Source organism: Nicotiana tomentosiformis, chromosome 6 (assembly GCF_000390325.3).
Source record: "Nicotiana tomentosiformis chromosome 6, ASM39032v3, whole genome shotgun sequence".
NCBI lineage: Eukaryota > Viridiplantae > Streptophyta > Magnoliopsida > Solanales > Solanaceae > Nicotiana > Nicotiana tomentosiformis.
This window is the reverse complement of record NC_090817.1, coordinates 115142640-115158961: the sequence shown is the minus strand read 5'-3', so window position 1 is coordinate 115158961 and position 16322 is coordinate 115142640. Positions and strand designations below refer to the sequence as shown.

The window sequence follows — 16322 nt, the reverse complement described above, 5'->3', positions numbered from 1 at the left end:
GAGTTGTAGAGATTTTCTTATTATTAGTTGTTGAGTTTCGAGACTCTAAACATTATTTCAGTTATTTATGCATGAATGTTAGGCTTACCTAGTCTAAGAGACTAGATGCCATCACGACATCCTACAGAGGAAAATTGAGGTCGTGATAGAGTCAAAGAACCTGTACCTGATTTAGACACGAACAACTAGTGAAGTGCTGAATTTAAGAACACAACAATTTTAAGTGAAACACCTTCATGTTCAAGGGAATAAAAATCACGACCTAACCTCGTTGGATTTTTCTCAAAAATTCACCAACTTCAATGAGCGATTTTAGGTTACAACTTTATAATCAAGGGGGCTAACTCTAGTACCATTTCCCTACAATCAACACAATTGTAGCTACCCCTTTCTAAACTAATTCTAGTCTAGAAAGTGAACCAAAACTTCAATGTTTTGTGCTAACCCATAATTACACTTCTCAAAAGCAAATAGGTTACAATTCAAAAACAATTGACTCAACCAAACAACTAAAGAACTAAGCAGCTCTATCTTTAGGAATATGTCCTTTAGTTGAGTAGCTAAAATCCCTGAGACCACCTTTTTTGCTGCGAATGCTATTGAAGTTTGGGACGGCATTAATAGGTCACTTTATATAGGTGTAGGGCTGGCAGAAATCTGATTTGGTTTTCTTATTTATTTCTAACTACTCAACCTTTTTCCAGCTTGGCAAGTTTTCCTTATTTGTTGAAATCCATTTTGAATTTAGATTCCTCCGGCAAATATTTTCCTTGTAACGCACGAAGTAGCTTCTTTCCGGAATCCAACTTGCACTTAATTTTTCGACTAAACCTGATCACATCATTAGTAGTAGTCTGCTTTATTAATTACTGAAATAGTTCCTTCGTCATCAGCATATCATATCTTAATACTGCTAGGATATACTATAAATCATGCATATTGTTATAGTATTCTTTATGGAATAATTATTTGTTTATTTATTTAATTCAATAAAGTTTTATTTTAAATAGATCACATATTTGTCTGTGCGTCCGTTGCTTATATAGTAGATGATTTAGTGTATAGAGTTTAGTTTATACATGGAAGATTAAATCATCGGTTCTTATAAGTCATAAAGTTTATGTTCACAATCTAACGATGGAATTGGACAAACCATCGGAATGGTTATAGCACAAGATTAAATATAATTTATCTTGATTATGGGAATGGTTTAATTCCGACTTCTTGTGCTAGTACATTCTGTATGTATTGAACGGATCAAGTAGAGATAAGTATTTTATGATGACTTAATAAAATAATTTCTCTAGTCCATTCAATGTACTTATACTCTTAATCTTGATATAATTATTATTAGTTGTGTGTCATTTATTATTTTAATTTATTAATAAAAAGTATTTACGGTCACATAAATGATATAACAGATTTAAGATACCACAAGTTTCAAAATGCAATATTAAGACCGCACAAATACATTTATAGCCACACAAATCCCTCCGTTTTTACCCCGATGTTTAGTAAATTTCATCAACCGTTAAGAATACAAAACGAGCGAAGACTTTTATAGTGCCTGGTTAGTTGTACACTCACTTTTTTTGTTAATATTGTTGGACCTTCATAAGTCTCCCTCCTCCCTCAGCCCCATCCCCTGGCATACCCCATAAGCTGGCTTTCAATTACTATGTAGTATCTTCGCATGGGATCATGTACATGACAAAAACTGTAGTAAAGAGGAAACCGAGATCTTGATAAGCTAAATGATACTAGTGTTTAATTCAAAAATTAGAAATACAGATACAACAGGAACAGTTAATGTAGGCCAACACAACCCATCTTGATGTTACATTCGACATTGTCCTGATCTAGATAGAAGTAGAACTTAGTCATTTTATTTTCTTCCATGAGAAAAAGAAAAACTGAAACGGGAAAAGGAAAACACAATAGCAAAGGCAATAAACAACACAAACATCTCTACTCATATATAGTGAGAAGCAACAGACTTCATATTGTATTGGCAATCGATGATCCTCCCTTAGCCGCAACCATAGGTATGGTTAATAACATCGTAGTAACAATACTTACAATACCTATCAAAGCAGTCACTGCTCGAGCGGCAGTATCCGCCGCAACCACTCATCAAACTCTTACCACCAGTTAGTTTTGATTTGAGTTCTGCTGGTACATTCGTCGGCAAGTCTCTCACAGCAAGTATTGGAGACTGAGCCAAATAAACTATAATCCAGTAACAAAGAATCAAGTGTTAAAATAAATATGTTATACCATTGTTGTTCGAACGTGTAAAATTAAGATTACACATTATATTGAAATCATTATGTAAACATACATAGAGACATATCTAATAAAAAGAGAGTGAGGTGTAGAAAATTAAAAGGTCATTTACCAGACATCACCATGAGCGCAACAGTGAAATAGAAAGCATAACTGCGAGTCATGACAACAATAGTATTGCTTATAAGAGGGAGAAATATGAATAAGAAAATGTGTTATTGGAGTGCAAATTTTTGCTTCATTAAGGCCCATGAATTTATAGGCCTCTTCTCCCTCATATTTCTCCCTATATAATTTACAACTTGTCTTTAACCAAGTTATATTACGAACCAAGTTGAAACAATTTATTCAAGAAAAGGGGCAGGAGAGGTCCAGATGATGAGAATCTCTTTGGTAGAGATTCCCTACAGTTTCTTTGCATGTTACTTAGCTACCAAGTGGGTATAATAGATATTGATTTAACCTAAGTAACAATTAAAATAGTATTACAAGTGGCTTACACACTACTAAGTACTTCTGCAACCCTCACTTAAGCATCCATCTAATATGCCATCGTAAGAAGAGGGATGAAATTTACTGGAGATCAAGAGCTCATTTCGAAAATTTTAACCTAAACAGAAGTATTAATTAAATTTAATAGCAACTTGATTTAAAAGCATAGCTTTCCCATCATTCTGATTAGTTGGCTAATGTGCCTCAACTGGATCTTCAGTTTAAACGCATTTAACTACATAATCTTACTTAATATAACTTCTCAGGTTTCCGTTTTCAAATTTTTGTCGAAACAAATCTATACTTGGAATCAATATTTTTTCCGATCAGTTAATTTTGTAAATTTTATTTTAATATTTCTTACACTACTAGTCTTCTAATTTATTCGCAAATCAAGTTAACACTTGAATGGAAATTAAAAGTTTACCTTTTCATACATTTTTGTGGGGTAAATGAAGCCTACCACGGAAGGCTTGCCTTATTAATATATGCCATGAGGATTTGAAACTTATGAGTTCCTGCATCGATTTCAAGTAAATTTATAACAATAGTTGGGTTCACGATCAAATATTTATAGATATTTAGTGGACTTCTTAATATATATGTGCTCATCTATAGCAAATATTCAGTAATGAATTATAATTTTCCTATTGATTGCTATATTTCTACTTAAGTCAGTTGGCTACTTGGCTTTATATGTGCTCATCTATAGCAAATTAGCAACCTTCCTTGAGTTTCCCTCGAATGGCATATTAGATAGAGTCAAGTATAAAATGTATATATATTTTAACGATTTAGATTCCCTGTAACCTATATAACATCGACTATAGCATAAAATTCAGGTCTACAACATTTAGGGGAAAAAACAAACAAACAAACAAACAAATATATAAATAGAAGAAACGATTTTTCTAAAATAAGTGATGCTTGTAGAATCACATTTTACAATATCATTAATATCCCCCATTTGTTTGATTGCAAAACATCCAAAATATACAACGGGGAATTTGCCAAAAGGTTAACAATATTAGCAGTAATCGTATTATGCATCGTAGTTAATTCCTTTCTAGCAGATTTATGCCAGTTTTTTGTTCTCGAAAGACATATTGCATGGCCAATCAACGTGTATTTCAAGTGAGTGAGCAACGACCTGCAATCATAAAAATAGTTAGAAAATAAACAATCACCATTTTTTATCATGTTAATAATCCACTTCAATTTCTAATTTAGTGTATCCTTATAAGACCTTGTATTAGGGCTTGAAACTCCGGTTATGTGTTCGTTGCATCAATAGTTTAACTTATAAAGCCTAATAACCAGTTCCCTTACAAGGATATCATAATGTGAAGCTGAGGCAGTAGTGATTGGAGTTCAGTGGTAATCAGAAATGGTTAACATAATATGACGGTGAAAGTTTAATTTTGATTATGGTTATTACAGCTTAATTAGTGTACAATTTGTATCGATTTTTGAATAATGGATAACAGCTTAATGAGTGTACAGTTTATAGCTTTTTTTTTTGAATTGTGGATAAAGCTCAAATTATAAAGGAAGAGTCCTCCTCTTATAGTTTTCTTCTGATTCTGTATTGTAAGCGAAAGTTTATGTATTACTTAATTTACACTTTTTTCGGGTGATATATACTGGTAGGGTCAGGCCTAAGCCCACAGTAAGCTGGTGGACCTTGATAAAAAGAAGAAATTTTACTTATCTATATTACTTTTAAAACTTATGTACCCTTAATAATGAAATTTTAATTTAATTACAAGTTGATATAAATTTTACCAATTACATACAAAATAATGAATTAGAATCTAATCTTTCACATTTTCTCTCCCAGCTTTTTTTTTCCTCACGCATGATTGTTTATTCAACCAAATGATTCTTTCAAAATTCACTAAATAAAAAATAATCACAACCAAAAAGACAAATTTGGGTATCTCCAGAATCGAAAATTGGGTAAATATAGGAGCCATAGGACTTGAAGAAAATATTTGGTTCATGAGATTCCTTTCTAGATTCCTTTTTCGAGGAACAAACTTATAATATATGCTGTTGGATTATTGTCATTGATCAAATTGTTCAGCTTTGACGCTATTAAACTCTGTTAATTCATAAAAAACTCTATTGGCATTCACTAAAAATCTTCGAAGTTTTGAATTCGAAAATTAAATTTTATGAAATTGTTATTTGTTTGGACAGGGTGTTGTTGCAAATGATTGGGGATATCATTTGAAGTTTATATCTAATTTTGAGCGAATTTGATGAAGATTCGAGTTGGTTTTGATTGGAATTCCAAATTGAAACTCGAGGAAGATCACATAAGCAAATTGTGTATATAATTTATATGTCGAGTATTGATACAGATACAAAATATATACAACTAACATAATTGTCTACAATTTATATATAAATTCTACTTTTTGACCGAATTTCTGTTAAAAAAATTATATTCAAGTTGTAGATAAATTGTAGATTTTGACCGAGTTTTGTATATATTTTATAAAAAAAACTTTAATTACCTTCTATAAATAGAAAAACTTAGATACACTGGATAAATAAGCTTAAAACTTTTTATATACGAAAAAGTCCCGAAAAAACTCATCATGCCTCCTAAAGAAATATGTAATACTCAAGTAATTTGGAGTTGGTTGAGTTAATTCTATATCCTCTTCAAAAAGACCTCTTTAAAGAGTCTTAATGATTATCGAAAGGCAGTAAATCAATGGATGTCCATATTTAACTTCTTAATTTAACTAATACATTCACTAAATCAGTGCATACAATAATAATTCAATGAACCCCCAAACGTTTATCGTTTTTTATTTGCACTTGGCTCAAAATCCTAGTCTATGTACATTTATGCACCATAAATGTAGATATTCCATGAGTTAATGATGTTTGGCGTACTAGGAGCAAAGTGTACGTAGAGCGACCAAGTTGTTGAACTGCTTATTATAAAAATTACTTTTGGAGCGTATGAGTTTATGTTTGGTAATTTATTTGAGAAGTACAATAATATTTAAGAAGCAAATTATGTTTGGTTTACAAAAAGTATTTTTGAGTGTCAAATTATGAAAAAAGGAAGTAAATATTTATTTTACAATTAATATTATTTACAATAGAGAAATTATTTGTATATATTTATTATTAAAAATATTGAATTAGTCGCCCACTTATTTTAAATTTGGTTGTTAGATCTTCATAGGTCCCGGACTCTGGCTTCCAACGGATCGGAGTAGTATTTTACGTAATCACGTAGGCGAATTCAGGATTTAAATTTTATGGGTTAAATTTTAAGATTTTTAATATTGAACTCATTATATTTTTAAAGTTATGGGTTCATATCTACTATTTTTGCAATTTTAATAAATTTTTACATATAAATTTTTACTCCACGTCGAAAGTTATGGGTTCAGTTGAATCCGTAACTAGTAAGCTACATCCGCCTCATGTATACGATAGAAACTAATAAAGAGGCAACAGAGATTTTGATAAGCAAAATGATAGACTAGTTTTATTCAAAACACAAACTACAAATATAGCAGGAACAGTTCGGCCAACACATCTCATCTTACATCCGATATATAGTCCTGATATAGGTAGAAGTAGAACTTAATCGTTTTTTTTTTCTTTCTTTCCATAAGAAAATTAAAGAAAGCTGAAATGGAGAAAGGAAAACACACAAAAGCAAAGACGATAATCAATCATATTGTGTTGGCCATCAATTATCCTTTAGGCGGTGCACCAGTAGCCAGGATACCTAAAATTGTAGTAACAATGGGGACACGCCCTACCACATTCACTTGAAAAATGGCAGGCTGCACCACAAACACTGAAGCCAGTTAGTTCTGAATTAAGTTGTGCTGCTACATTCGACAACTCTCTCACAGCTAGTATTTTCACTTTCGGCGTCTCAGCCAAATACACTGTAATCCAATAAAAACAATCAAGTGTCAAAATCAATATGTTATATATATCATTGTTGTCCGTATGTGTAAAAGATTAGACATATATACGTATTAATTATGTAAACCTACATAGAGACATATCAACTAAAAAGAGAGTGAGGTGTAGAAAATTAAAAGGTCATTTACCAGACATCACCATAAGCGCAACAGTGAAATAGAAAGCATAACTGCGAGCCATGACAACAATAGTATAGCTTATAAGAGGGAGAAAGATATATAAGAAAATATATTATTGGAGTGCAATTTTTTGCTTCATAAAAGGCCATGAATTTATAGGCCTCTTCTCCCCCATATTTCTCCCTATCTAAATTACAACTTGTCTTTAAGCAAGTTATATTACGTATACCAAGTTGAAACAAAATTTATTCAAGAAAAGGGGAAGGAGAAGTCCACATGATGACAACCTCTTTAGTAGAGATTCCTTCAAGTTTCTTTGCATGTTACTTATTAGTTACCAAGTGGGTATCAGAGATTTTGATTTAACCTAAATAACAACTAAAATAGTATTACAAGTGGCTTACACGCTACTATGTACTTCTCTTAGATTTTGATTTTACATAGATAGCTATTAAAATAGTATTACAAGTGGCTTAAACAGTATTTAACATTTACACTAAGTTATCCAACAAGAACAAAAAAGAAACTAGAAAGAGAAACTAAAATATCCAAGAGTTTTGGTTAATTTTCTTTTTTCTTCTTCATGTACTTTTTCTTTCCTTAATTTCCATGTTTAGTCATTTTCTTTCATTTCCGTAATATCGATCTTTTAACTAAGCAAATTTTTCACATATTTCGATTTCAAGAACTAAGGTCAGTGTAACCCCTCTTTATTTTTCCTTCTTTTCTGTTAGTTAAATTTTTTTTTTGTTGGCACTTTCAAGTGAAGTATACTGTTAAGTTGAAGAATCATTAGTAATGGCGGAACAAAAGAGAAGAAAGGGTGAGAGGAGAGAAACGAGAGATTGAATGCAAACCCGGTCAAGTGGAAATGACCTGTCGTCATCCTATTCCGAAATATCTCTGTTTATATACTTTTACTCAATTAAAGGAAATAAACTGAGAAACTGAAATTGGGGGAAAAAAATCATAAATAGTCATATTTATAACTGGTAATTGAAAAATAGTCATAATTTCAAAAGTAATCGAAATTTAGTCACTTTTCATTAAAAGATAAATTAAAATCTGAACTAAAACACTCTTAAAATTTCGGAATATTCCAGCATAATATGTTGGAGTTCAAATTTTTTACGTTTGAGCCTCCAGCATAATTTGCTGGAATTTTATAATGTGCTCGAAGTTAATATGCAAGAGCTCCATAATCCCGCATATTGTGTTGTAACTTTCCGTGTGCTGGAGTTTCAACATAATATGCTGGAAGTTTATACACAATAGCTCCATAATCTAGTACATTATGCTGGAAATTTCTGTGTTTCAGCGAAACAATGACTATTTTTCAATGACCTTGCAAACGCTGGCTATTTTTCTATTACCAGTTCGAAAACTGGCTAGCCCGTGCTATTTTTACACTGAAATTACAAGTAAATGGTAAAATACAAAGTCGGTCGTAAAAATTGCATGGGGCGCCCTATTTGGTCGCTCCTTTTTAACTTATACCCATTTTGTTTTTCCGTTTGTATCCGTACCCATTTTTTTTGTTAAAAGCATTTTAAAAAGATGATTTTGCCCTTCTTTAATAAAAGACTATTGACAAATTGCAGCACAAAAAGTTAAGCATGTTTAGGCTGAAATTTTAGCAAATAAACTAAAAAACTTCAGCTTGTTTAGACTGAAGTTTCAGATAAAACTCAGGATAAAACTGTAGACTGCGTTACAAAACTTCAACATGTTTTGGTATGAAGTTTTAGCAAATGAACTAAATAACTTCAGCATGCATTATCAAAAACTCTTTAGAAAATTACATACTGCAAGACAAAAACTTAAGCATGTTTAGTATGAAGTTTTAGCAAATGAACTAAAAAATTTGAGCATGTTTAGTGTAAACTTTTAGCAAATGAACTAAATAACTTCAGCATATTTTGTCTAAAGTTTTAGCAAATAAACTAAATAACTTCAGTATGCATTAACAAATATTCATTAGAAAATCACATACTACAAGACAAAAACTTAAGCATGTTTAGTCTGAAGTTTTAGCAAATGAACTAAATAACTTAAGCATGTTTAGTCTGAAGTTTTAGCAAATGAACTAAATAACTTTAGCATGTTTAGTATGAAGTTTTAGCAAATGAACTAAATAACTTCAGCATGTTTAGAGTGAAGTTTCAGATAAAATTCATGACAAAACTATAGACTACACGATAAATAACTTTAGCATGCATTAGCATGAAGTTTTAGCTTCAATGCGAAACAACTTCATGCTATATTAGCATGAAGTTTTAGTTTCAAGGTGAAACAACTTCATGCAAGTGTGATTCTGAAGATGAATCTGGACAAGTTTCTGATTTTTTTATAAATTTGTTGAGAGGAGAGGAGGAGATCGTTTTATATCTTTTGTCAGGGGTGTAATTGTCATATTATTACGGATTTTTTGTGAGATGACTACCAAATTAATAATTTTAAAAAATAAGGTACAAGTTAAAAGGTGGCACAAATATAGGGTACGGCTGCAAATCCCCCAAGTGGGTCGGCTACTCTAGCAACATTAATGGGCCGCTTGCTTTCCTTTGCTAAACTTCAGATTGCGCCCATGTATCAGTGGCCCAGCTACTCTAACGCTTCCTTTCGCTTTTTCCCCAATGGTATAAACACAGTTCGTATATTTAAGTTAGTGTTATTTATTAGATTAAAAATAAATCTAAACCATCAAAATCCTTATTGTATCGTTGACATTTAATCAAGAAAATAATCATAACTAATTAAGTCGTCCATTGTGAATCAAGTAAAATTTTGAAATAATTCACGAGGAAAAAAGAAATGATGACTTAATGCAAATTTTCGTGCATTTGCTGGGCAAGGCAAGTTAAAAGTTTACTAATTCATACATTTTTGTGGCCTAAATGAAACTTACCGCAGTAGGCGTGTTGATATTTGTTGATATGAATATATGAAATGAAAAAACAAATAATTAGCTCTAATTAATTATACTCTTTCTGTCTCAAAAGATTAAGCTATATTACATTGATATTTAGATCTTTTTCTTCTTTATAAGTATGTTTTTTACAGCATGAAACACTAAATAGGCTAGAGGGGTACAGTCATTACTAGTCATGAAACAACATCACTACTTATTAGGGGCGGGGTCATTTGGTAGGATGCATTAAAGAAAATAATGCACACATTAGCTTTGGTATTACTAATCTCTCGTTTCGTACACTTTTTCAACATATGTATTACTAATGCAAGTATTAGTTATATAACTTATTTTGTATTATCCTATGTATAACTAATACATTGCAAACCATGATATTAGCAATACCTAGGCTATTAATACATGCATTGGTATAGCTAACGACAAAATTGTCCTTAAAGTCCCTTAAAGTTAAAAATATTGAGGACATTTTTGTAAACAACTAATTTTCTTAAAAATTATGCAATGCATTTTAATTTTTAATATACCACACCAAACAGTGGATAAGAAATAATCTTTGCATAACTAATGTTTGCATTACTAACTCATACATTACTAATCATTTCATTATTAATACACCTTATTCAACACTATTCTTATACACAGTACCAAATGACCCTAAGCATTTGTGAGAAGTATTGATAATTTGATATAGTAATGGCGTACAATAGATAGAGAAATATTATGCATCGGAGAAAGCCAACTAAACTAAAATAAAGTTATAATTAAGGACTTTATATATATATATATATATATATCAAGAATTTGTCGCTTTCTAAATTTTTTATATAATATGAGTAGTAAACAGTTAATGAGAATAGTTGCCGTGAAACAAGGAGTCATGAGCATTAAATATAAGCTGATGCCACGATAATGGAGCTCTACTTGAAGTAAGTCAGACCATTAATGAGATTTAATTGCTAAACCACCATAGATTATGGATCTTAATTATTGAAGCAAAATAAAACAAGCTGTCGAATAGAGAAGAAAGTCAGTCACAGAAATTAGGGTGTCGCATGTGGATGAGCTCTCGTTTAACGGAGAGGGAATCATTCTTCTATAGTCAAAGCTTTTTTCCTGTTCTATCTTCTCCGGATTTGAATTTCTTTTTTCGCGCTTCTCCTTTAGTCATCTAATTAATCGAAGGCAATATCACAAGATCACTTGAATCAGTCTTAAAGGCCTTTCGATTAGCCAGGAATAGTGATTGGGAGTAGGCTCATTAATATCGGGAGATATTAGCGGGTAATTACAGCTGAGCCTTAGGGATGTCAACCGTTCGGTTCGACCGATTATTTTATAAAATTTGTATCATACTAATTTTTTGGTTATTCTATTATGTATAATCAAAATTAGACTTTTCGAACTCAATCATGTTGGTTTCCCGTCAGTATCAGTACGATTTAGTTAATTTTCGATTATTTTCTTAAAATCATGTAAAAGTCACTAGTAGAAGTAGGGGTGACTCAAGTATATCCCGGCCTAAAGCCTAAATTTTTAAAAGAAAGTTATGCGGTATATTTTATTTAAAGTCTATTTTTCTAGCTTTTTGAGATACAAAGTGTTAATAATCCTTTTTATAGTCGATTTTCCCTAATAATTCATTTTCAATTGATAATATAACCAACTAGTCTTTCTTAAGATATTGTTAATTTTAGATAAGATTTAATAGAGCAATAGAAGTATAGAACTATTGGAAGCTTAAATTTTTTGGAGAAAGAAGGTGAGTAAGAATATTAAAGAGAAAGGCAGAAAATATATAGGGGTTTCTGAAATATGAAGAGATCAAAAAAAGAAAGATTGACTTGGACAAATTAAGAAATGGAGAATAAAATTTTTACACGTTATCTAATGAAGGAGTAAGAAGTGAAAAATTAAAATGTTGGAAAAACTATTCATCTCCCCATGTTTAAGTAAGTCAAATTATTAATTTTTTTTGTGTATCTAAAGAGCTTTCTTTTCTTTTATATTAAAAATTCTTCTTTTGTATTAAAAGTACTAAATATTATTTTTTAAATATCTATAAACCTATTAGTTTTTAAAAATGGGGCCCCTAAAATTTAGGGGCCTAAGGCACAAGCCTTACTACTCAACACATTAGAGTCGGCGCTGAGTAAAAGTATAATGCAATAACCTACGTACTTTTATAGGACTTCACAAAACTCTCTAGACATTTTATTGTTTAAAGGGTGATGAATTAAGAAAAACATGAAAGATGTCCAGAGTATAGATCCATCAACTATTCTATAGCAGTGTAAAAGACACTAAGCAAAGACAAAAAAAATATAAATCACACGAGTGGAAAGATATTAACCAATTAAGTTGAGACTCAAGAATAAAGTCTATAGAAGATTAAATATTCAAAAAATAAATCTAAATCATACGAAAGGAAACATATTTAATACATTGTAGTTCGCTACTCATAATCGCTAGAATACCTTATGTCTTGCTAGTGATTATGTTGAAAATAATTTAATTTCAATAGGAGTAGCATAATAGGTTTGGAAATTAGAATTTTGAGTTCAATTACTTGTTGGCTTATAACCGTTTTCATAATTCTAAGGCTCAAGAAAAAATTAAATGCTTTATTATTTTTAAACTTAATATATAAATATATTTTTCACATACAAATTTATTCGGTTCGGTTCGGTTCGGTTCGATATTTTTTTGATTTATTTTCATAAAATAAAAAAGGCTACCCTAATTATCGGTGCGGTTATAGATTTATATTAAAACCTAGGTTTTATTAAAAAAAACTCTAAAAATGAGTTTGATACGGTACAGTTCAATTGGTTTAGTCGGTTATTAAATATCCATTGACACCCCTACAAATCAGGTAACCTAATTAGACAAAACCTATAACAATCCTAGGATTTTTAAAAGATAACGGGCATTGTATAAGACAATAGTACATATATAGGGTTAACTACCCTTGTACTTGCTTCCTATGGATTGTGACCTGGAACCCTCGGTTATTATGATAAGAAGTGAAACTAGAATTTTAAATTTATGGGTTTCAAACTTCTCACTGAACTCATAATTCATTCTAGTTGCTGGATTTGTAATTAAATATTTATATATATTTTAATAAATTTTTTCTAATATAAATACAAAATTTAAGCAAAAGCTACAGGTTCGTCCGAACCTGGGGGTGACAAACGGGCGGGGTGGGTCGGATATGGACGGGTCGAAAACGGGTAATGCAAAAAAGGGATAAATTATTCCACCCGACCCATATTTAAGACGGATAAAAAATAGATTAACCGGTGGATAATATAATATAGATATCAATATTATACATGGCTTCTTGAATATGATCACTTTTGGGAGAATTCGAAGTCTCTCAAACTTGAGGAAACCCTAATTTGAGGCTTACAAATGTAAAAGTTAAACCCATTAGTTATCCACTGGTTATCCATTTTCTAAGTGCATAATATGGTTTTTATCCATACTTGACCCATTTTAAAAAAATTTATTATCCAACTCATTTTTAATGGATAATATGGACGGATAACTGTTTTCTTTTAACCATTTTGCCACCCCTGTACGAACCCATAAGCAACATTGTATCTCCTGATTGTGATGACTGCTTTGTTGGGCGTTATCAGGCTCAGGTTGAGCGCATGGGTGTCCATCCCCTCACGTCAAAAACTTGGCTTAGTATTACGTACTATCTTACATGAGCGTGTATATATGAGAGAAAGTATAGTAAACAAGAAACAGTTTGATAATTGATAGAATTTAAGGGTCCACCAAACTATATAGAGAACCAGGTTCTCTATAAATTCCCACAGATATAAGTTTCCACAGAAACCACGCACACTGCAGTGAGTAAATGACATGAGAAATTTTACGTGAAAAATTCCCAGCTCAACAGAATTAAAAATCACGACCTACCCTTGTATGATTTCAACTTCACTACTGAGCAACTTTAATATTATAACCTATGAAACGTAGGAATTAACCTCTTAATCCCTCACTAACTTGTAACATTCTATTACAAGCCACTTTGTAATAACTCTATTACAAAGACTTTACAACTTGACTAACTCTAGCCAAGACACAAACACATGGGCTTATGATTTACAAAGGGTTTCCTACGCAATGCTTCTAAACAAGCTAAGTAGGAATTACAATTGAAGAACTATTACAAAGTTACAACTCAACTAAGGACATACAATAACTTAATATGGGGAACTGGTCCATAGTAGTGTTGTTTTTTGTTCTTGATGCACTTGAGAATCGCTTTCTTAATGATCAATCGCAGTGAGTCTGCTTGAGTAAATTATCTAAGTGTTCGAGTCATTTGTTTTACCTTCCTTGATATTAATAATGCATTTGTGACATCGCTAGGATGATGTAAGCAAGGTAGGTAAACGACACTCCCCATAAAGTTGACTGTTGCACTGTAGCGTGTGTAGGCAGCAACTTTACAGCTGGGGCAGTTGACTCGTGCAATTTTCTCGGGAAACGGTTGCTATATGTTCCCTCTGTTGTTCCTTTGACTCTGAAGAGTTGAACCATATCCCAAGCTGGAACCTTTCGATCTTAAGGTCTTGAGAATGTGTAACAAGTTTCTTATCTGGTTCTTGATAATAAATTTTTTAGATCATCAAAACATAACAGGGATATACATATAGCCTATCAATTTTCCCCTTTTTGATGATGACAAACTTATAATTCAAGTTCCCCCTAAGAACCAGTATTTCCTGAATTTGTTTCCCATCTTGTTCCCCCTGAATTATTTTTCCCCGCTTTTGGCATCATAAAAATATTAGTAACAGGCTTATAGCAGAAAGAAGTCTAGCTTGAGTTAACTCATGCCACTTGTGTGCACACAACATGACTAAAAACAGAGCATAAATACAAGGCATATACAACAAAAGGGAAAAGCTTCCATTAAACAATTTGGATTTGAAAACAGGGAGCAGAGTCAATGTTACTGACAGCCATCCACAATTCAAAACAACAAAAAAAAAATACCACAAACATCATAAAAAAAACTAATCATAGGAAACCAATACTTAAGACTTGACAATGAGGGGCCTTTTTAGGGAGCACTAGAAGGAGAGGGCTTAGAGGTGGAGGCAGAGGCAAGGGTTTGGAGGACGAGATCCATTCGAGCATTCGCCGACATTTGCTCATTGAGCAGTTTCTCTTTCAGGTCCTCCACCTGTTTCTTGAGCTCAACATTCTCCTTGGTCAGATGGGCAACCTCTTCACTTTGAGAGATACTGGAACCAGGTGCCTTCTAAAGATAACTCAACTTACTCTCAAGGATAGCATTCCTTGCTTTCAACTGCCTTATCTCAGTAGTAGCACTGTTCTGAGCGTTGATCAACTGAGAAATGGTAGAAGTGCTTCCAACTCCTCCAGCCCTATCAATGCACTCACATTCTTCCAGAGTGGACTTGGAGAAGGTTTGCTTCTTAGTGCCCACTTTATCTTGTCCCAGAGGAACCTTGAAGTATTTAAAGACCTTGGTATAAGGAACCCATAAGGCAGCCCATGATTACCATCTTTAAAATCTGCCACTTTCTGCATGTGCTCTATCATGATCCCAGGCAGGTTGATGGTAGTGAAGTTGTCCAGTGCTTCCATGAGGAACAAGTCTGCACGAGAAGTGATAGATCTTCTCTCAGCACGATGGAGCAAGACCTTGTTCACCATCTCAAATAGTAGTTAGTACACTAGAAGGAGGGCCTTCTTCTGTACCCGTTCCCCTTGCTGAACTGCTCTGTCCTTCAGGATAGCATTTTTGAAATTTTGAGAACAAGATCCCTGAACACTAGACAGCCCTTCAGCAGGCACACCCAGAATAAATCCCAACAAAATAGAGTCCATTACCATATCAACTCCATTCACCAGTACGCAGTTGTGATCATCCTCAACTTTGAAGAGGCCGACATAGAAACTTTGAACTTCCTCCTCATACACCTTTGAAGCATCACTTGTGAACAAATGTGTCCACTGTTGAAACTCACAAATTTCAACCAACTGTCTCATACCAGCCTCCTCCAAATTGTCAGGGGCAAATGTGTGTCCCTATATCACCTTTTGATTCCTCAACTTCTCTTTCCCAGCACTCCTTGGATCACCAACTTTGGCCTTTTTTGAGGAACTGGGTTCCTCATCAGTATCAGCTTTTCTCTTAGCAGACTTGCGAACATTCCTTCATTTTTCATTAGACTTCATAGACTTTTCACATAATTCTTCCATCACCCTGGCAGCACACTCTTCTACCAACTTATCACCAGATTCTTTCACCACATTTTCACTAGCGACAACATCATCAGACTTGTTCAGACTTTCAGCAGACACAGGAGATCCCTTTTTAGGCTTGGGGAGACCATTCTTCTATGAGCGCTTTCTAGTCAAGGAACCAGGTTCCTCTTCTACTTCATCATCCATATTCACAACTGGCACTGTCTTCTCGCTCACAACTTTCCCATCTTTTACTAATTTTCTTCTCCTTGACTTAGCTTGGT

At 32.7% G+C, this 16322-nt stretch overlaps 2 long non-coding RNA genes across 2 annotated transcripts; both read right to left on the bottom strand.

Moving 5' to 3' along the window:
• Positions 1–1746: 1746 nt before the first annotated feature.
• LOC104096731 (uncharacterized) lies at positions 1747–2587 on the bottom strand. Its single transcript, XR_686415.4, has 2 exons — positions 2399–2587; positions 1747–2229 (listed from the first exon to the last, which is right to left on the bottom strand). It is a non-coding gene; the product is annotated as an uncharacterized lncRNA (long non-coding RNA).
• A 3680-nt stretch (positions 2588–6267) lies between these two features.
• LOC138894999 (uncharacterized) lies at positions 6268–7119 on the bottom strand. Its single transcript, XR_011409184.1, has 2 exons — positions 6876–7119; positions 6268–6707 (listed from the first exon to the last, which is right to left on the bottom strand). It is a non-coding gene; the product is annotated as an uncharacterized lncRNA (long non-coding RNA).
• Positions 7120–16322: the final 9203 nt, after the last annotated feature.